Source organism: Colobus angolensis, unplaced genomic scaffold (assembly GCF_000951035.1).
Source record: "Colobus angolensis palliatus isolate OR3802 unplaced genomic scaffold, Cang.pa_1.0 Scaffold245, whole genome shotgun sequence".
In the NCBI taxonomy this organism is placed as follows: Eukaryota; Metazoa; Chordata; class Mammalia; order Primates; family Cercopithecidae; genus Colobus; species Colobus angolensis.
Genome location: NW_012115655.1, coordinates 3,525,494 through 3,548,971, shown reverse-complemented (window position 1 = coordinate 3,548,971; position 23,478 = coordinate 3,525,494). Strand labels below are relative to the sequence as shown.

At 38.7% G+C, this 23,478-nt stretch overlaps 1 protein-coding gene across 1 annotated transcript in view; it reads right to left on the bottom strand.

The window, feature by feature from the left end:
* The window catches only part of LOC105514485 (mitogen-activated protein kinase kinase kinase 13-like), a gene marked incomplete at its 3' end in the record, with an annotated part of 164,890 nt that extends 151,770 nt beyond the window's left edge, over positions 1 to 13,120 (bottom strand). The window contains exons 1-2 of the mRNA XM_011945865.1: positions 13,054 to 13,120; positions 10,403 to 10,529 (exon numbers count right to left, since the gene is read on the bottom strand). The remainder of the gene's footprint in view (positions 1 to 10,402; positions 10,530 to 13,053) is intronic.
* Between the last annotated feature and the right edge of the window lie 10,358 nt (positions 13,121 to 23,478).

The following is a 23,478-nucleotide window of genomic DNA, read 5'->3' as shown; positions in this document are numbered from 1 at the left end:
AGTAGCTGGGACTACAGGCAATGCCCGGCTCATTTTAAAAGTATTTTTATTTTGTAGAGACTGGAGTCTCACTGTGCTGCTGGTCTTGAACTCCTGGCCTCAAGCGATCCTCCTGCCTTGGCCTCCGAAAGTGCTGGAATTGCAGGCATGAGCACTGCACTCAGCCAAGTGGAGGGTTTTAAACAGAGGAAGTTCAACAACCCAGAAGAACTTACAGTATGGAAATACCTAAGTGAAGAGTGATAGCTGTGGGAAGAATCAGTTGACAAATATTTACTGATTCCCTATTTGCTAGGCAATTTCCTAAACACTGGGCATACAGTGTAATAAAACATGCACCAGTCACTGCCCTCCTAAAGGTTGCCTTGTAAGATTATTCACAAATGATTATATATGAGAAATAATTACAACTATGCTATGTTTGAGAAAAAATGGGTGATTTGTGAAAGAATGATAGAGAATGGAGGTCTAATCTAGTCTGAGATATGGAGGAAGGCTTCTTGGAAAAAATAATATTTAAAGTGAGACTGTAGTATGAGTAGAAGTGCGTTATGTGAAGAGGAACAGGAGAGAGGAGGGCATTCCAAGCAGAAAGTATCTGCAAAAGCTCTAAAGAAGGCTGGGCACGGTGGCTTACGCCTGTAATCCCAACACTTTGGGAGGCCGAGGCGGGTGGATCACGAAGTCAGGAGTTCAAGACCAGCCTGGCCAACATGGTGAAACCCCATCTCTACTAAAAATACAAAAATTAGCCAGGCATGGTGGCGGGCACCTGTAATCCCAGCTACTCGGGAGGCTGTGGCAGATTACTACTTGAACCGGGAGGTGAAGGTTGCAGTGAGCCAAGATTGCGGGATTGCACTCCAGCCTGGGCGACAAAGCAACACTCTGTCCCAAAAAACAACAATAACAACAACAAAAGCTCTGAAGAAAAAAAAAATGGCATTGTCAGAGAATTGGAAGACCATTATGGCTTGAGCTTAGTAGGCAAAGAATGATTGAAGATTTGGGGTTGAATTCTAAGGGCAATAAGATAATAAGAGTTTAGATCAGAGGATCAAAAAGATTAGAACTGTATTTTTAAAACTCAGTCTAAAACCAATGAGATTAGAGGGGGGAGGAGTAAATACAAAAAACCATTCAAGTGATATTGCAAAAATGTAGGCGAAGATGATAAAATAAATAAGGACGGACATGGAAACAAAGATGAACAATTTGAAAGATATTTAGGAAGTAGAAAAGACTGAATTTTGCAATGGATTAGTTTCATGAGGGTTGTGGAAGAAGGTCAGGGATAGCTGAACTTGCCTACTACTCTCTTGAACTTTCTCATAGGTAGATCCTACTTCCTGCATGGAGAGGTAGTAATACCAATGCCATTTTTTGGCAAAGGTGTGGAGGAAGGAGGAACAACAAAATGTCAATTACAGATGGTAATGAGCCTTTTATGCCACAGCTGCCAATTGTCATAAACATAATAGCCTCGATTTATACAACCTTTGCAATTAATTCAGTCTCCATTAATGTAAGAAGTTTGGCCACGGCTGTTCAGGAAGAATGAGGCAGTTGGATTCTACATTATACATCTTCTGATAAATATTCATATTGCTAGGACTATATACATTCATATAATTTATAAGCAGAGAAAATTAATACCTTGTACAACCTTCTAACAAACTTTAAATAATTCCAGGGCACTAAAGACAGCATTTCAGTACACTAAAGCACTAAAAAATTAGTTCTTCATCAATGAACTGGAATGCATAACCCTGGGAAGAAGCAGCCATGCCCTACTGTTCATGGACACTGTAATAAAGTCACCTATGCTAACCTAACCAACGCTGTCACCAAAGAGGGAGATATCTGTTTTTAGGAGTAAGAGTTGAACAAGTTAATGTTAGTGAATTATTTATCTTAAATCATTAAACTAAAGATAAACCTAGTTACTCAAAGAAAGAAAAGAAATGGTACTTTCTTTTCCAGAGACCATCAAATTCCCAGTCATGCTAACTACGTTCTTGATAGCCTCTCTCTACTTAGTCCTCGAATAATGCTAAATGGAGGGTTTTGTTTGCCATTAGGCCAGAAAGATACAAGAAAAAAAAAATTAAAAAGCAAAATATTTGACACAATCTTTCTGCTAGTAGAGGTTGAAGCAACCTTTTAAATGCTATAACAGTCTGGGTATCAGAATAGATATTAAAATATTAAATATTCATGAGGCATACAGGTTTTATCTGTGCTACGAAATAAAAATATTTAAATGACACCATAAGTCAAATTGATATTAATTTCTTTGTCACAAGTAGTAGTATAAAGTGAAAAAAAAATGCTGAGTCTCTTAGGAATCCAAATGTGTAGGAAGGCATTAGTGCCAAAATGGCACTCTGGGAACAGCAACTGATGGCTGGGCACAGTGGCTCAAGTCTGTAATCCTAGTACTTTGGGAGGCTGAGGTGGGTGGATCACTTGAGCTCAGGAGTTCAAGACCAGCCTGGGTAACATGATGAAACACCATCTCTACAAAAAGTAGAAAAATTATCCGGTTGTGGGGGCCTGTGCCTGTAGTCCCAGCTACCTGGGGAGGCTGAGGTGGGAGAATCACTTCAGCCCAGTAGGTCAAGGCTGAAGTGAGCCATGATCACGCCGCTGCTGTAGCCTGTGCCATTGCACTTCAGCCTGGGTGATAAAGTGAGACCCTGTCTCAAAAAAAAAAGAGGCTGGGCGCAGTGGCTCACGCCTATAATCCTAGTGCTTTGGGAGGCTGAGGTGGGTAGATCACCTGAGGTCAGGAATTTGAGACCAGCCTGGACAACATGGCGAAACCCCTTCTCTACTTAAAATACAAATATTAGCCGGGCACAGTGGCGAGTGCCTGTAATCCTAGCTCCTCAGGAGGCTGAGGCAGGAGAATCACTTAAACCCAGGAGGCAAATGTTGCAGTGAGCCAAGATCGCGCCACTATACTCCAGCCTAGGTGACAGAGCCAGACTCGGTCTCAAAAAAAAAAAGAAAAAGAAAAGAAAGAAAGAACAGCAGCTGTAACTCACAGGGGAAAAAAAGTACATTTTATTTAATGACCAAGTACACACACGTTCACACACACACATTTGTACAAATAACTAAACAATTTTTTACTCTTACCACATGGAATGCATTGTGAAATATTCTATGTTCTTTCATTTAAAGAAAAATGAGGGTCACATTTTAGTAAAAAAGTTTCACAAATCACTAATATGTTACAACAGATAACTCTGAAGACTGCTCTAGAGCATTAACAATGCTAAGCTATAATTTTAGGGGAATATATATTCGTGCTCCTTCTTAGAATCAGCCCATGATAGTATTTTAGGGACTCAACTCAGAGAAAAAAATTTAATATAGCCTTGTTACCATGTATCCAACCTGAACATGGTACATGCTTTCAGTGACTTTAAATCACCTACCTTCCTAGATCCAAGATCTGAGGGAATGACTTCCAACTATGTAACAGGACCTTTTGTCTTTATTATACATTTTATATATGTCTTTTCATGTACATTATTTCATTTGATCCTCACAACAACCCTGTGAGGTAGGCCGGGGGGGAAATGTCAGATTCACTTTATAGATGATGAAGTTAAGGTTCAGAGAGGTTAAGTGACTTTCTCAGTTACCATATACCTAGTACGAGGTAGACAGAATAAGAACCACTAACTTTTGTGGTTGGGGACCCTTTTCTCTAAACCACATAGCTTCTGAGAGTATAATGTAACCCAAAATATTTTTGCCACTTCGTCCTAATTTCCTTATTGTTAATTCAACTTTTTTTGTTGTTGTTTTTAGACAGAGTTTTGCTCTGTCACCCAGGCTGGAGTGCAGTGGCGCGATCTCAGCTCACTGCAGATCCCGCCTCCTGGGTTCAAGTGATTCTCCTGCCTCAGTCTCCCAAGTAGCTGGGATTACAGGCACCCGCCACTACGCCCGGCTAATTTTTGTATTTTTAGTAGAGATGGGGTTTCGCCATGTTGGCCAGGCTGGTCTCAAACACCTGACCTCAGGGGATCCGGCTGCCTCAGCCTCCCAAAGTGCTAGGATTACAGGCAGGAGCCACCATGCCCGGCCTGTTAACTCAACTTTTTATAGGATACCATAAAAGTCCTAATTCTAAATTCATCATGTTAAATTTATGCTTCTCTATCAATGAAAACTTATGGCCACAGAACACATTTTTTGGAAAGCACTGTCTCCTTGGCTCTAGTCTAAAGGAACACAAGCAATATGAAGCACCCTAGAGGCCAAGGAAATTGAAGAGAAGTCAGAGGAAGGGATATAAAATGGAATGTATGAATGGATTTTAGTCCCTTTAAGCTTGTACTTTTGTGAGAGGGTTCAATGGAGAACTTTAATGCAGATGACACTTGAAGCTTTTGAAGAAGATCTAAGTCTTGATGAGGTTATTCAAACTCAAATCTTGAATGCATAATGATGATAGGCCATGATCTTCAAAAACGTGGTACTTGATGCTTGAAAACAAAACAAAACACAAAAAAAATTCTACTACAAGTCTAACAATTTTTTTAAGGGAAATTAAAAACTTCTTTTTGGTCAGTAATTAATCAGATTACTAGATACCATGCTAAAAGAAAAGGAGAAAATCAAAAAAAAGAAAAGGAAAAAAAAATTTTTAAAGGGTACAGTAGACAGAACGGCTAAATATCTTCATTGGCTTATCTCTTTGATTAATACCTGTCACTGAAAATTGCAACAGAATTTAAAGTTCTCACAGAATCTCCCTGGGGCTGTAGTCAGATACACTGATTTAATGATAATTTATTGTATCTCTTTGATCTCTATCCATGGTATCGAATTGTCTTAAAGAGCTTTTGATCTCTGAAAGCATAGCCAAAATGCTTGTTGGAAGAGACAGCATAAAATGATGTTGACTTTGTGGGGTAGGGAAAGAAACTGATGTGGAAATATTATGGTTCAAAAATACTGAAATATTTAAACAGGGAGAAAAAGAAACAATGCCTTCAAATGGAAAAATTCAGACCCCTTTGTAAGGTTCAAATGAAAAACATATAGTAAAAATATTGTAAACATGTGCATGATGCAACAAAAGACAGGTTATAGCCCTCTGAAATTTTAGCTCAGTAAATAATTACCAGAGGCCTCTCTCCCTCAGGGGATACTAGCCTCTGTTCCATACCTCTCCCTTTTTTAGAAGAGGTTTTTAATCTCACTGACTTAATTTTGTGCTCATTCTGTTTATTGTATATGCTTGTATAAACCTGCCTAAAAACGAATAATAATAGCAGCTAATATTTACTGAGTCTATACTTTGTGCCAGGCACTGCTCTAAACACTTTATGTAGATTAATTCCTTTAATCCTCACAACAACCCATGAATTAGATACTACTATTGTCCCCAATTTACAGATAAAGAAACTGAAGTACCTTAAAATTAAAAAATTCAGGTAATTACCCAGCCGATAAATAGTAGAGACGGGATTCAAACTTGGGCTCTCTGGCTCCACAACAGAAAGCAACACCCACCGCTCTACAAAACTGGTTTCAATACAACAAAATTTACCAGGACCGGGGCTTTATTTTAATCAGTATTGTGCCATGTCACAATCTTTCACTTCATGTTATGATTAGAAAGCACAGTGAATAATGTAAATTCCCCAACAGTAGTAATATAAAATCCATTTCAGCAGTCACTACTCAGAAGTGACACCCTGTGGGAATGTCAAAGCAGTTTAAAAATGAAGCATGCACTAAAATATTATAGTGATAAAGGATTCTGACAACTTTATTCCTTGTTTTGCTTAGGTATATTTTCTATAACCTAATTTTTGTAAGGTGGATATAAATTACTTGTATAATTTTTAAAAACTTTTTTCAAGCATGCCATCACCATTATTAGCATTATATATATTAAACTTACACTAAAACTATTAGATAAGTTTGTTCTTGCTCTACTTGAATAGCCCAAAATTTTTTTTAATCAAGATAAAGTCAGCTTTATGGTAATAATGAAATAATAGCAATAGCTATTTTTACGTAGACAAGACTTTATATACATTAACCTTCAGTAAATTCCTTTTTACAGCTGAGGAAATTGAGGCTTGAAACGAATAATAAAACTTAATTTAATAGACTGGAGCCCAGATTCAAATCTGTCTATATTACTCTAGAGTTTGTGCTCTTTCCACTATACAATGCAGCCTCTCCAAATGCCAAAATATCTGTCCGATTGTCTTTTGTTATTAAACACACTAAAGAGATCTTTCTAAAATTCAGGTATTCTTCCCTTCTTCAATAGAAAATACTAAACATAAATTATTTCTGTTCAGTCAGGGTTATCATTTTGAATATCCATTAATATAGAGCTGTTTTCATCTTATCAAAAGGACTCAGGTTGCTACAATTTTAAATTAGCTGGTCTGCTTTATGAGTTTTTTCCTTTTTTCTTTGCCTCTAATAAGAGCACCTGGACTATTCATGATTTGTTACTTCTAATATCTCATGGAATTAGATGCCAGCTAATTAAGCCTATCAGAATTGTGTCTAAAATAAAAGTAAACTGAGTAAGGATCTGAGAAAAGCATGTTGATTTTATCTCTTATAATTTGAAGTTCAAATAATTTTAAAATTTATGTCCTGGTTATGGGTGAGGTGAGGTTGATGGATAAGTGATCACTGGATATGTTAGCTATCAGTATTTAAATATAGGAATAAGAGATTAAACCCATCTACAATAAATCACTTTATTACACTACAAAAAAGTTTTTAGGATTTGAAAGAGGCCTCCGGAATAATCTAGTACATTCTCCCATACAATGAAAAATCCCCTCTACAGTGTTCCTGATGTTCAAAATCTGCTTAAGCAACCCAAATTACCAGGAGTTCACTGCCTCTCAACACAGTCTGCTTCACTGCTAATTATTAATAGTTCTATACTTTCTCTTATTTTGAATGAAATTTGGCCTCAAATAACAAAGAACAAGTATACTTCCTATAGAATTTCTCCAACCCTTCCAAAGTCTTCTAAATAGTTCCAGTCCCCTCAATCTAGATCATTACAATTGCCCTTTTATAGGATCAAAACATTGATTAAAAACAGTTCTCCTGTTCTGCAAGGTAATCAAATCAGTTTTTGTGCATTAATGTTTTATAGGTTAATGGGATCTGTTTAATCTTGGTCATAAACAATTGGAATGCTAGGAAAGACTTATGTTCTAGTTCAATTCAAATTGAACATCAATAAATTTTTGAGTTCTCTATTCTTTCTCCCCTCCCCAAAACAACACAAAACAGAATCTCAAAAGATATGGTTAACATAATAGTTTATGTTGCTAGATTTTAATTTTCTCACTTAAGCTTAGGTCTGCCTTCCTGTCATTTCAACTCTGTGAATAATCTTAAAACTTCCAAAATTATTTAAGCTACTCGCAAAATCGTGAGTTAGCCTATGACAGGCCCATCTCTAAGGACTTAATGTGCTTTTTTTTTTTTTTCCTCATTGACTAACTGGACAACCTCCTATCTGGTTTTCCGGAATATATATGTATATTCTCTCTTTATCTCTCTATGTGTATATACATATACACACACACACATATTTCTGGAATATATATATTCTCTCTATATAAATATATATGTTTCTGGAACATATATGTATGCAACATACATAGATGTAGATATTATATACTATATATCTATGTACACACATATATACACATACATATAGAAGCATCTTTCCTCAATTCTGTGTTCTTTACATGTAACTTTTACATTCAGGTTCATCTCCTTTCTCTCTCTGTCACCTTTACCATATTCTATCCTCTTGATTTAGGAAAACAATCTGTCCTTGGATTCAATTCATTGCTATCCATTCACTTAGCAAGAATAAAGAGTCTTACTCTAGGCATCGCACTCACTGATTTCCCCTTCATGATGATAGTGATTAATCCCAAGGACATTAGGAAACAAAGCATCATTTAACAGAGATGAGTATATGTAAAATACTCTGCCAAGTTTGCCCAGGCTGGAGTGCAATGGTGTGATCTTGGCTCACCGCAACCTCTGCCTCCCGGGTTCAAGTGATTCTCCTACCTCAGCCTCCTGAGTAGCTGGGATTACAGGCATGTGCCACCATGTCCAGCTAATTTTTTGTAATTTTAGTTGAGATGGGGTTTCTCCATGGTTGTCAGGCTGGTCTCCAACTCCTGAACTCAGGTGATTCACCCACCTCGGCCTCCCAAAGTGCTAGGATTACAGGCGTGAGCCTATAACTTCTTCTATTCTACTAATCATGATTCAACCACTAGTTAGCAGCCTTCATTATGATTTTTAACAGACACACAATAAGTGGTATCATATATGTATGTATCTTACAAAGCCTGTTCTCAAGCAAGTTTCTAATAAAATCCCTATTAAAAAATAAAGATTATTATATATTTAAATTTTTCATATAATTCATTTTACTTATCTATTACTACTATTCCAAATGTCCTACAATAAAAGTGTGGGAAGACAAAAATGATTATCGAAGTAAAAGTCACCAGAATTTTCTGCTGCATTCCCAAGGCAGATAATCAGCTAATTAAAAGTAATACAAAATGAGATTACCAATTATATAAATTATTTTTCTGGTTTACTGATTTTACTAACAGAACAAGCCATTCTTTGCAATGCCTTAAGCCAGTTCTAAACATCAAGAACAAAGTAAAACAATAATGAGTTGTTTAAAAAGTCCCTAAATAGCAATTCAGATAAAACAAAGTTCATCCTATTCAGTAATACTGTGAAGTTCAGAACTATGCCACAGCAATACGAACCTAGCTTGCAAACAATGGTAACACCCACCATATCACCTGGTCAGGTCAGCAACACGCAGTATACTGTAAATGAATACTGAATTCGGCAAGACTAAGCATTTAGTATTCTTAAGATCTTATTAATAGTAACAATCTAATGTCAAGGTTTAAAATCTATTACAATGGATTGGAATAGATTGCAGCTCTGAAAAAATCTTAACTCATTTATGTAACCCTAATTCTTCTAAATAGTCCAAGTATTATAAGAACAGAAAGTCATAAGGGAATAGTAAAAGGCTCTCATAATTGCTAAATTATTGTAAAGACTTGCTGTTTGTTTCTTAGTATTATGAAAATACAAACATGCTCATAGTAAAAAAAAAAAAATCAACCCACCAGAAATAGTATACGGAAAAATTGTGAGATGTGAGTCTCTTCTTCCTACTGTAGGCCTCTAGTCTCATTTCCCAGGGTTATCTGTCAATAATTCATTACACTGGTTTGAAGAAATTTTGTATGTATGTATATAAATGTATGCTTTATATAAACACAAATGAAAACATACTGTATGTATAGTTCTTTTTATTGTTTTATCAGTTAACAATGTGTATTAGAGATTTTTCCATATCTGCATCTCTGCAACTACTTTATCCTAAGAGCTGCAAAGTATTACTTTGTATAAAGACAGTCATTTAACTAGACCTCTGTTGAAACACAGTTAGGCTATTTCTAGCATGTTTTTTTAATTTCAAACAATATGGTGACAAAAATCTTTGTATGCAAATTTCTGTGTGTAAGGCCAAATAAATCTGAAAGATGAATTCCTAGAAGTACTGCCTGCTATAGAATTAAGCAAATTCTAAATAAGAAGCCAGGGTATCTACAAAGGAGACCAGAAAAAAACTACAAGTTTAATGCTTAGTGATTAAAGGGTGACAAATATTATCATAAAGTTAGAAGTTAAGGTTCTGAAAATGAACAAACTGATCAATTAAAAAAGGTAAAATGGGAGAAAATAAATTTTACCCCCTTGAGACAGAAAGATAAAAGGCCTAGAGAATCAACCACCTAATATATTTTTTTAACAGAAGAAGAAAGAAAAAAATAAAATAGCATGAATAAGGCAGGATAAAGAAAAAAAGACATTTTTGGGCCTCTTTTCTTGCTTAAACCTGAGGCACAAGATAAAATTGATCAATAGATTTGATACATATACTATTACATAGCCAAACTTGGATGCAAGATAATTTAAATGACTATTTGAGGCCTCATTCCTACAGGGTATCCACAGATTAAATTATTTCTACCAGGATGTAAAGTGTTGAAAGGAGGTTCCCCCCTAAAAAAAGAAAGCAGAGCAGTAACTTTCCAGGAACAATATAAATATAGCTTGCCAATCTTCAATTTCTGATCAACTTTACAGGAAAATAAGAACAATTGCTTTATATTTACAAAACAAACCTTTCTTTGGAAGGTCCTGATTAAAACATAAAGAGATTAAGAACTGTACTTTTCAATTACAATCCTATAATTTCCTAGGCAAATTTAAGATTGTTCTACCATCTCAACAAACACAAACACAGTCAATTACTTACCTCTCCCAAAGTGCTAGGATTTGAATGCCACAATACATATTGACTCATGTTTTTGTCCATTAATGGTCCGTGGGTTTCTTTAAATGAAGTCCATTTTAGAGTCCATAGATATCAGTGTTCTGCAAAACTAAAAACCTCAAGAATGTCAATGTACAGACCTAAGTTACCACTGAGATACCAATTCATTATGAATCAAAGTTATACTACACAGACATTTAGATGTCCACAACTTAGTGGACATCACACTGAACAACAGATTGACACTGAACAGGAGACTGAGGTAGCAAAATTAGACTGGATTTTTAAGTAAGACAATAATATTAACATAAATCTACAGGATCTCAAAACATGACTTTGTACCATAATTTTATGTATTCTAAAGTAACAGTATACACAAATGGGCATGATTCTGGGCACTTTCCAGAAACTGGGAAAACAAGGTTTAAGGGTATGTAAACTTAAAATTTAAACAGTGCAATAATATATTTACATGTCAACTTTTTGGAGTTTTCAATCTATTTTGAGAACATCTTAGATTTTTATATCTAGAAAATGCTTAAGAAGTTTCATCTCTGTAAAATACACACACCCACACACACACACCCATGTGGCATAAATTCAGGGTTTCCTACTCCTACTATATCCAATCTAATGGTAAGATTCTGAAACCAGAGCTGCTATCTCATTATGTGGTCCATACACACATTCACCTCACTGGACTAGTAGTGATTCATGCCAAGATTTCATTACACAGCCTGAAGACAGTCTCATCTGCTCTTTTTTTCCATTTGACAACCAAAACCAGTAAGGTTACAGTAGTTGTTTTTTAGGTCCCTTCCCACTTTTTATCACATTTTTAAAGTTAATTTTTATTTTTTAAATTTTATTTATTTACATTTAATATTTTATTTATTTATTTATATTTCCTGAGGAGTTAACACTGTCGCCCAGGCTGGAGTGCAGTGGCACAACCTCTGCTCCTGCAACCTCCGCCTTCCAGCTTCAAGTGATTCTCGTGCCTCAGCCTCTCAAGTAGCTGGAATTACAGGATCGCACCCTGCCCGGCTAATTTTTTCCATATTTTTAGTAGAGACGGGGTTTCACCATGTTGGCCAGGCTGGTCTTGAACTCCTGACCTCAAGTGATCCGCCCACCTTGGCCTCCCAACGTGCTGGGATTACAGGCATGAGCCACCATGCCTGGCCCCACTCTTGATCACATTTAAGACACCTAAACAAGTACTTCCAACAAAGGAAACAGTTTAATCTTCTTTTGGGGACCCTCTATTAATATAACTGTTTGGAAGGAGTTAACCTTATTATAAACACCGGGTATAATCTCTGACTGGATTTTTATAAATTACTATTTTCATTTTCATAATCAAAAATATAAGGTATATTCTCAATTACAATATAATTACAGTGAGTTATAATTCTCACATCTCAAATGTAAGTAGTAGTACACTTACGTATAAGATAACGAAGAAACCATTAAGAAAAAGGAAAGCGGCCGCACTTGCAGTGGCTCAAGCCTGTAATCCCAGCACTTTGGGAGGCCAAGGTGGGCGAATCACAAGGTCAGGAGATCGAGACCATCCTGGCCAACACGGTGAAACCTCGTCTCTACTAAAAATACAAAAATTAGCTGGGGGTGATGGCGTGTGCCTGTAATCCCAGCTACTCGGGAAGCTGAGGGAGGAGAATCACTTGAACCAGGGGGTCGGAAGTCGCGCAGTGAGCCGAGATCACCACTGCACTCCAGCCTGGCGACAGAGCGAGGCTCCGTCTCAAAAAAAAAAAAAGGAAAGTAAGTTTACTTTGCTTAAAAGAAAGCATTAAGAGCAGTGCTATAACAGTAGTTTATTTACAACGGTCCAACTCCTCCCTGGTATCATTTCCCTAGAAGTTCTTCCCAGAAAAGTAAAGGAACCTGAAAGAAGCCAAAGTAAGTGGCTCATCCTCTCCACCCGGATAAGAATACTAAGACACATTTCTAAATTTCAATAACCATAAAAGACAAAACTAACAAAAACCAACAATGTCCTGGGTATCTGCTGCACCAGCATCCTCATAAACCACTGGTTAGCAAACTAAACTGGAGTCATTTCTATATTCAGAGGTTAGAATACTGAAATTTGGGAGAGGTTCTGCCGGGCAGCCAGAATCAGGTTGGTTGGTTCATTCATTCATTCATTCATTCCTTCCTTCGACAGCATCTAAAGAATGCTTACTTGCGGCAAGGCATTGTGCTACGAGTTAAGAGACAAAAAGTTGAGGTCCCTGTCCTCTATTAGCAGAACAGGTCGGGGTAGGTGAACCCTAGGTCAACTCATCTCAGTGTCCCAGGCTCCGTCTCTCCAATACACGCGCCAATGATCGGAAACCCATGGCCCCCAGCCATGTCTGATTCTGAGAAGACTCAACCTGTCTGTATTTCCTCGACGACTTCGGGCCTCCAAGACCAAGTTCCCAAGAGTTCTCCATATCCTCAACCCCTCAGGGAGTCTCATGCCAAGGAGCCTTTTCTCCAGCCACGACCTAATGCTGTCCATTACCTAACCTGTATCCGCCCGCGCTTAGGGCCCCGAGCAACCTAGGCCATCAACCCCAGCTGCCACCCTCACCCCAGTTCAGATCGCGCCAGCAGGTTACCTGTCGGGTATCCGAGGCTCCCAGCGGATCCCAGACGCTCCGCCCCGCCCATGGCGACACCCTCCACAACCAGGTACCGCCTCCCCTGCGTAACTTCCCGTGCGCCACGTCCGGCCGGAATTCCACCTGACCCGCCGTCCCGCTGAGCGCCAGACTCAGCTAGTGACGTCACTTCCGACCTGTTCTTTGGGTTTACCTGGCATCCTGGCGCGCTCCAGATCTTGCTCGTCGGATTTTATTCCGCCGGTTTGCTTCTCGGCCTGGGTATCTAGCCTGGAAAAGTACATGTTATCTTTTTGCAAACTTCTTTAGCCTTCTTTTCGGCAGCCACTTCCCTCTGCTCCTTCTGTAGGTTGTACTCATCAGTGGTCAAATTCACCTGGCCTCTTGGAGAAATCACGATTGTTATTGTGATTTTTCTTATTTATCTACGTAGTGGAGCGCTAGGAGTGCAGGCTGTGAGGTTTCGCTATCTGGTTTCAAATGCTGCCTCCCACTTCTAACAGTATTGCCTGGGCATGTTACTTAACCTCTCTGTGCCCACTTCAAGTGTGAAACATAATACTAGTACCTAAAAAATAGGACGATTGTATTACTTGAGATAATACACTGAAAGCGCCGTCACACTGAAAGCATTCGATGAGTGTTAACCATTACTTTTTGCATTATTATGCACTCTTATTCCCTGTTGTAACATACCTGTGCTTAAGGACAACTGGAACCAGATATCCTGCTAGCCTTTATGTCCCCCCGCGTCCCCCCCAACTTTTTTTTTTATTTTTACGGATACTCAGCTTTTAGTTAATTGATGATGCCTGGCACCCTCTTTGGAACTGTGAGCCCCTCCATTCAAAGTTGGAATCTTATATAGAAAACAACTTTAACCCTACTGGAAATAACCTGCTTAGTTATTGTGCTAGGTAATGGGGAAAGTTGAATAAAACCCAGGCCCTACCCTCAAGAACATGGAGATACTCAGTAAATGATTGTGGGAGGAAGTCAACCCAGGAAAAAAGCAGAAGGGACCAGCTGAACTGAAGATTTATCCTTAGCACAAAAATTTCACAGAATGACAGTACTGAAAGGAACTTTTAGAGGTAATCACTTAGTCAACCTCTTGCTGTTACAGGTAAGGAAAATGGGATCCAAAGAAGCGTCTAAATGTCACACAATGAGTTTCTATGCTAACACCAAAAGTAGAGTCTCAAAATGCTCGCCACCTCTCCCCATTCCCAAAATCTGCCTCAAAATATTAATAAGGTAGGGGTAGATTCACTTTTAAATCCTTCCCTCTCAAGTCAAAAGGATTAGGAAAGCCCCAGTCCTGGAGAGACAAGGGCAATGTAACCTAGATGCCACCTAATTGTGATGATCATCTGAATGTTTGGTGTGGCCATTGCTGGATTCATTTGAAACACAGTATTTCCATTCCCCTGGCAAACTTCTTATATTTACTCAGAAATAAAGTGTAAAGTATCAGCTCCTGTGAGCTCCACCTTCAATTTTAACTGACTGGACAGGAATAAGTAACAGATCCAACAAACTCCAGAAGGTAACATAGACTCTGTGAATGCACTGTCAATGATGTGGCATAATTGCATTTAGTTTTCTCTAATATAATTATTCAACCTTTATTTAGGAATATGACAGAGCTAGCATAGGCATTATTATTATTGAAATGTTGGTAATAGGACCATTTAATGGAAAATAATTCAATGTTAATATTATCTCATAGGCCCATCTTGTTCCCTCATTCAACCAATGGCACTTTTTCTCCTTTGATACTAATGTACTATACAAATAAATACAAAACAGGATGATGCTTTAATCAAATTTAAAATCATTTGAATGACATCTTTATGTTTCAAACAATCAAAATTTACACAGGTCTTAAAATCAACTTGTTTAGGTTCTATGCCAAGCTCTGCTATTAACTAGCCATATGACCTTAAATCACTTTACCCTTCTGGCGTTAATTTCCTGTTTGTTCCATAAAACAAACCATGTATAAATCTGTCTAGTAGAAAGCATGCATGTTACTTATCACTGTAACCACTAGATGGCAGGTGTTAAGGGACTCTTTTCCATTCTTCCTTTCTGGCTAAACAAAAACATCATTGTCCAGTACCACCTATCTGAACAACTGCCTACACTAGTGATGATTGAGACTTTGAGAGAGGATAGGTCTAAAATGTTTGTTGAATGAATGAAAGGATTCCAGTATTTGTTCTGGGCCTTCTATCCCTTACCACTGCCACCCCTGCCCCTTCTATTAAAACATTTCCTCTTTTTAAAGCTATGGTGGTGGGAAGAGGAAGAAAAGATGAGATAATATAAAGAGGAGTTGGATTAGGAGAAGAATAGAGAAAAAGTCACTGTATTGCATCTCAAAGCAAACATTGGTGCACTATGGTATTTTTGGATGGAATAATATAATGTCTAGGACTTATTTTAAAATAATACACGAGGGCATCAGATGATAACTATTTGTCATATATTGATATTGTTGTTTCATTATATTCTTCTCTCTGTTTTTGTGCATGCTGGGAATCTTCCTTAATACAAAGTCAAAAACAAGAGATCATGAGTGCATTTCTCATCCTGTAGACAAGATTGAATTCAGACTAGCTCACTGAATCTCAGGATGCTTTTGCCTGATGTTACAGAAAACTTGTCACAGATTGGGTATTCCACACTGGAGATGAGAAGAAAGATTTTTATTAGGAATGGAGTGGAAGCAGGATTGTTCAGAGGAAGTAGTTACACTGCTATTCACGTCCAGCAAATTATCAGCCATCCTGAGAGGGAGCTTTAGAGTAAGTATTGCTCATCAAAAGTATCATTGTCAGGCTAAAATGGCCAGCCCCTTATACTAGAAGCTGTCTGACCTAGAAAGGGTGTAATCTCAAGCAAGGTGGCCTTCTGCTGCTGAAGCAGACCCTGAAGAAAATAGCTGGGGGCTGCCTGCTAACCGCATTCCCTACACCTGGGCAGCAAGTGCTTCCTTGAAAGGGAATCTGGGCAGCGTATCTTTGCATCTTCCACAAAATGCAACACAAATTGGCTTAAACAATAAGGGGATAGCTTGACTTCTATAACTGGAGTATTATGACAGGCATCAGGGTTGGCTGCCTCAGAAACTCCACAATATCATCCAGGACCCATATTTGTTTCTGTCTTTGCTCTGCCTTCAGTAGCATCTGCTTCCACTTATGGCCAGCTTTCCTTGAGATGGCAAAATTGCTCTAGCAGTTTGTGTTCATATTTACACACTGTACACACCCTGAGGGGATGGACACACATTCAGTACAGGCATACCTCATTGTATTGTGCACCACTTTCTTGTGCTTCTCAGATACTGCATTTTTAACAAATTGAAGGATTGTGGCAATTTTGTGTAGAGCAAGTCCGTCAGTGCCATTTTTCTAACAGCATATCTCTGTCACGTTTTGATAATTATTGCAGTATTTCAAACTTTTCAGTATTATTATGTCTGTTACAGTGATCTGTGATCAGTGATCTTTAGTGTTACTATTGTAATTGTTTTGGGGCACCATCAAACATGCCATTAAGACAGCAAATTTAATTGATAAATATTGTATATGTTTTGTTTCATCAATGGGCCTTTCCCCCATCTCTGTCCCTCTCCTAGGGCCTCCCTATTCCGAAACAAAACAATATTGAAATTAGGCCAATTAATAATCCTACAATGGCCTCTAAGTGTTGAAGTGAAGAGTCACATGTCTCTCACTTTAAACCAAAAGCTAGAACTGGGAAAGCTTAGTGAGGAAGACATATCAATAGCCAAGATGGGCCAAAAATTAGGCCTCTTGTGCCATATAGTTAGCCAAGTTGTGAATGTGAAGGAAATTAAAAGTGCTACTTAAGTGAACACACGAATGATAAGAAAGCAAAACAGCTTCATTGATGATATAGAGAACGTTCTATTGGTCTGGATAGAAGATCAAACCAGCCACAACATTCCCTTAAGCCAAAGCATAATCCAGAGCAAGGCCCTAACTCTCCTCAATTCTATGAAGGCTAAGAGAGGTGAGGAAGCTTCAGAAGAAAAGTTGGAAGCCAGCAGAAGTTAATTCATGAGGTTTAAGGAAAGAAGCCTTCTCTATAACATAAAAGTGCAAGGTCAAGCAGCAAGTGCTGATGAAGAAACTGCAGCAAGTTATCCAGAAGATCCAGCTAAGATTATTGATGAAGGTGGCTACACTAAACAACAACAGATTTTCAATAAAACAGCCTTCTATTGTAAGATGCCATTTAAGACTTTCATAGCTAAAGAGGAGAAGTCAGTATCTGGCTTCAATGCTCCCAAGGACCTACTGACTCTCGGGGTCTAATGCAACTGGTAACTCTTTTTTTTTTTTTTTTTTTTTGAGACGCAGTCTCGCTCTGTCACCCAGGCTGGAGTGCTGTGGCTGATCTCAGCTCACTGCAAGCTCCGCCTCCCAGGTTTACACCATTCTCCTGCCTCAGCCTCCTGAGTAGCTGGGACTACAGGCGCCCGCCACCGCACCCGGCTAGTTTTTTGTATTTTTTAGTAGAGACGGGGTTTCACCGTGTTAGCCAGGATGGTCTCTATCTCTTGACCTCGTGATCTGCCTGTCTCGGCCTCCCAAAGTGCTGGGATTACAGGCTTGAGCCACCGCGCCCGGCCTCGCAACTGGTAACTTTAACTTGAAACCAGTGCTCATTTGCCATTCTGAAAATCCTAGGGTCCTTAAGAATTATGTTAAATCTACTCTGCCTGTGCTCTATAAATGGAACAAGAAAGCCTGGATGATAGCACATCTGTTTACAGCATGATATACATCTTAAGCCCACTTGTGAGATCTGCTTCTTTAAAAAAAAATTCCTTCAAAATGTGGCAGCTCATTGACAATGATCTGTTATCCAAAAGCTCTGATGGGGATGTACAAGGAGATGAATGTTATTTTCATGCCTGCTAACACAGCTTCCATTCTGCAGCCCATGGATCAAGGAGCAATTTCAAATCTCAAGTCTCATTATTTAAGAAATACATTTCAGCCAGGAATGGTGGTTCATGCCTGCAATCCCAGAACTTTGGGAGACCGAAGTGGGCAGATCACCTGAGGTCAGGAGTTCAAGACCAGCCTGGCCAACATGGTGAAACTTCGTCTCTACTAAAAATACAAAAATTAGCCGGAATGGTGGCATACACCTGTAATCCCAGCTACTCAGGAGGCTGAGGCAGAAGAATTGCTTGAACCTGGGAGGTGCAGGTTGCAGTGAGCTGAGATCATGCCATTGCACTCCAGCCTGGGCAACAGATTGAGACTCTGTCAAAAAAAAAAAAAAAGAAGGAGAAGAAATACATGTCATAAGCTATAGCTGTCATACATAGTGATTCCTCTGACGGATCTGTGCAAAGTAAATTGAAAACTTTCTGGAAAGGATTTACCATTCTAGATGCCATTAAGAACATTTGTGACTAATGACAATATTTGACAAATTTGAAGAGTTTTCTGAACAACCAACATAGCAGCTAGAAATACCTTACCATATGAGAAATGGTAGTCCCTGAGAAAGCCCCTAAGAGGAACAGCTTAGGGCAGACTTGTTAGTATCTTTAAATATTTGATGAAAGACCATTCTATTAAAGATAAATATAATGTATAATTCTTGAGTAGGTAAAAATATCAACATTAATAAGAGTTTGGAAGTTTGGAAGAAGTTGATTCCAACCCACATGGATAACATGAGGGGTTCAAGACTTCAGTGTAGGAAGATACTGCGAATGTGGTAGAAATAGGAAGAGAACTAGAATTAAAAGTAGAGCCTTAAGATGGGACTGAATTGTTGCAATCTCATGATAAAACGTGAGTTAATGAGGAGTTGCTTCTTATGAATGAGCAAAGAAAGTGGTTTCTTGAGATGAAATCTACTTCTGGTGAAGATGTTGTGAACACTGTTGAAATGACAATAAAGGATTTGGAATATTACATAAACTTAGTTGACAAGGTAGCGGCAGGGTTTGGGAGGATTGACTCCAATTTTGAAAGAAATTCTCCTATGGATAAAATGCTACCAAACAGCATTGCCTGCTACAGGGGAATGTTTTGTGAAAGGAAGAATCCATTGATGTGGCAAACTTTATTGTTTTCTTATTTTAAGAAATTGCTTCCTTTTCTCATCTGTCACCAGGCTGCTCTGTCCTGAAGAAACTAAAGCTGCATTGGGGTGAGGCCCACTTCATTCGGTGAGTAACACCACACCTGGCAGAGACAGCTCTGCATTACCTACACCACGGCCTTTTCATCTCCAAGCTCCACTGCATCTACTCGACCCTCACCCTGTATGCTGATGAGGTGCCCATCACAGAGGATAAGATCAATGCCCTCATTAAAGCACCTGCTGTAACTGTTGAACCTTTTTGGCCTGGCTTGTTTGCAAAGGCCTTGGCCAATGTCAACATCAGAAGCCTCATCTGCCATGTAGGGGTGGTGGACCTGCTCCACAATGGCTCAATCCCCAGGCTTAAAATCAAGGCACTTTGTTAGGGAAACCTGGAAAGAAATAACAATTGCTAGAACGTTTGAGTTATATCAACCTGTTTTTCCTTGACCTCAGCAATGCATCATATATTAGGTATATTCTATTTGCTACTCAAAGCAGATGGAACTCTAATACTAGAGAAAAGGCAATTCAATTTGATTCTTCTTAAAGGTACATAATACTAATAATGACTAACAATATGAATATTTTTATTGAGTGCTTTCCATAAGCCAGACAAATTCTAAATATGTATTTACACAAAAGGAAGAAGACCATGCTTGGTGATAAAGAAAGATGTGATATAATTTATAGCTAAGAACAAATACTTTAGTAATTTTTTAGAAATTGAAAAGTATTGGAAAAGTTATGGAGAAATTGGAAACCTCATGCATTGCTAGTGTGAATGTCAAATGGCGTGGCCACCTTAGAAAGCAGTTTGGGGCTGGGCATGGTGTCTCACGCCTGTAATCCCAGCACTTTGGGAGGCTGAGGCAGATGGACTACTTGAGACCGGGAGTTCGAGACCAGCCTGGCTAACATGGAGAAATGCTGTCTCTACTAAAAATACAAAAATTAGCCAGGCATGGAGGCATGTGCCTATAATCCCAGCTACTTGGGAGGCTGAGGCAGGAGAATCACTTGAACCTGGGAGACGGAGGTTGCAGTGAGCCAAGATCGCACCACCACACTCCAGCCCGAACCACAGAGCGAGACTCCGTCTCAAAAAAAAAAAAAAAATGAAGAAATCAGTTTGGTAATTCCTCAGTAAGTTAAGCAGAGTTACCATATGACCTAGCAATTCGACTCCTAGATATATGCTCAAGAGAGTTTATACAAAAATTTGTATATGAAATTAATAGTTCATGAAAAATTTCATATACATATTCTTACACAGCATTATTCACAGTAGCCAAAAAGTAGAAATAACCCAGATATCTATCAACTGGTGAATGAATACACAAAATAGTTTATTTTTGCAATGAAATATTCAACCATAAAAAGAAATGAAGTATTGATATATGCTACAACGTGGATGAAACTTGAAAACCTTCTTCTAAGTGAAAGAAGCCAGACTTTGACCAAAGGCCACATATCATGTGATTCCCTTTATTTGAAAAATCTAGAAAAGGCAAACCCATAGAAACAGGTTAGTGTGTCTACTAGAGTAGATTAGTGGTTGCCAAGAATAGAAAGGAAGAGGAATGGCAAAGGACTGTTTGATGGATACAGGATTTCTTTTTGAAGTCATTAAAATGTTCTGGAACTAGAGAGTGGTGATGGTCGCACAACCTTGTCAATATACTAAAAACCACTCAGTTTTATACTTTAAAAGGGTGAATTGTTTGCCACCAGCCTGGGCAACATGGCAAAACCCTGTCTCTACAAAAAATACACAATTTAGCCAGATGTGGTGGCACACACCTGTAGTCCCAGCTGCTCAGGAGGCTGAGGCGGGAGGATCACTTGAGCCGAGAAGGTTGAGGCCACAGTGAGCCATACACATCACTGCACTCAAGCCCAGAAGACCCTGTCTCAAAAACAAAATAAAATAAAAGGGTGTATGTATAGTATATGAATTATACCTCAATAAAAAGTTAATTATCCCTTTTAAGAAAAAAAAAAACAACAGGTCAGGTGCATTGGTTCGTGCCTGTAATCCCAGTACTTTGGGAGGCCAAGGTGGGCAGATCACTTGAGGTCAGGAGTTTGAGACCAGTCTGGCCAACATGGTGAAATCCCCCCTCTACTAAAAATAGAAAAACTACCCAGGTGTGATGGTGCGTGCCTGTAATCCTAGCTACTCAGGAGGCTGAGGCACGAGAATTGCTTCAACCTGGGAAGCAGTGGTTGCAGTGAGCCAAGATCATGCCACTGCACTCCAGCCTGGGCAAAAGAGCGAGACTCTGTCTAAAAAAAAAAAAAAACAGTTTGCTGGAAGTTTAAAAGGGGCGGGGAACCCTGTCTTTATAGTTTTAAAAGAGAGAGCAAGAGAGAGCAAACATGAATTAAGGAAACATGAATATGGCCCGCTTGATGAGAGGTACAGGATACAGGGGATTGATGCTCATTGAAAGAGTCACTGACAAATTCGAAGAGTGTTCTGAACAACCACCATAGCAGTTAGAAATACGTTACCATATGAGACATGGGAGTCCCTGAGAAAGCCCCTAAGAGGAACAGCTTAGGGCAGACTTGTTAGTATCTTTAAATATTTGATGAAACACCATTCTATTAAAGAGAGATTTAATGTGTAATTCTTGAGAACAAAAGTAGAATCATGTAGGGGAAGTTCGCAGGGAATAGAATAGGAACTTTTTTTTTTTTTTTTTAAGTAAGCAAAACTCTGTACCTTGAAAAGTGCTGTGTTGCCAATCACTGGAAGCATTCAGAGGGATGAGTCATCTTTTACCAGGAATGGTGGTGAAGCATTCCTGTATTAGAAAGAATACTCGTCAAAGTTACCTGGGGCATATCTCCAATATATATCTATGTAGCCTTTTTCTTACTAGGGTCAGTTTTTCAGAAAAGCTGAAAGGGATGATCACTGGCAAATGAAATATTCTCTGAAAATAATGATATATGGTGGAAATTGGGAGAGAGACCTGCAAACGATAGCCTAATTGCATTTTCAACACGAAATGAAATTGGATGCTGGAGAATGCCGAGATGTCATAAAAGGTGCTTATGTTGTTGAAAAGGGACATTTCTTGTATGTTTTCAGTTCAGAAGCTGACAGAGATGACATATGTAATGAAGAACTACCTGCAAACCTAAAGTGACAAGCCAGGCTCACTGAAAAGCTAAGAAGTTGAAACACAAGAAATAGCAGTGAATGCATTCTCAGATCAATTTTTGGCTGTGTTCAGCTCAGATTTGGTTGCAGCATATGACTGTGAACTTTAAATATGCTCAATAATACATCATTGATCTCTGACTTATTTCACCTGATGAAGATAACACGCAATTGAGTCATTTTTGGCACAATTGCTTTTTGTTTAGGAATCACGATGGCTTCTATTAAACATGAATATAATTAATATATGTATATCTCCAAGGCTCAACACTTGACACTTGAATAAGCCACTTGAAATTATATAAATAGTCATTACTGATATTCTTTGTGTCAACCTAAGAAACCAGCAGAGAGACTCTAAAAATATTGAGTTTAATTGGGAATAAGCAGAAGAATTGCAATCCAGGACACTGGGGCCATAGTAAACTGTGGGCATATTCGAGGAGGTTGAGATAAGGGGAAACTTTTAAAGGCAAAAGAAGTACACATAATTTGTTTTGAAACGAAGAGAACATTGGTTACAGTGGCTTATCACAGAAGATGATGTCAGTTCATTAGTGGAGACAGTGTGCCAGGCAAGCATTCTTGCCCTTTTGGCTAGCTGTCCCTGTGATTCATGAAGCAAGACGCAGGTTAGAAAGTCTTTGGCAAAAGTTCTTGTTACAGGCAAATGTGCATAAGAGACTTTCAGAGAGTCTTTGATATAGTTCTTATCATAGGCATGTGTGCAGGAGGGCTTTCCCTTTCTAACCTGACTTTTTTTGTTTGGGTTTGACATGAGTGACTCCACTTGAGATTGACAACTTTCATATTGGTATTGTGAAGAAGTTATTTTTATCCTATATCTCATTCTTTTTTTTTTTTTTTAAGACAGAGTCTCACTCGGTCACCCAGGCTGGAGTGCAGTGGCGCGATCTCAGCTCACTGCAACCTCCGCCTCCTGGGTCCAAGCGATTCTCCTGCCTCAGCGTCCCGAGTAGCTGGGACTACAGGCGCATGCGACCATGCCCAGCTAATTTTGTATTTTTAGTAGAGACAGGGTTTCACCATGTTGGCCAGACTGGTCTTGAACTCCTGGTCTCAGGTGATCTGCCCAAAGC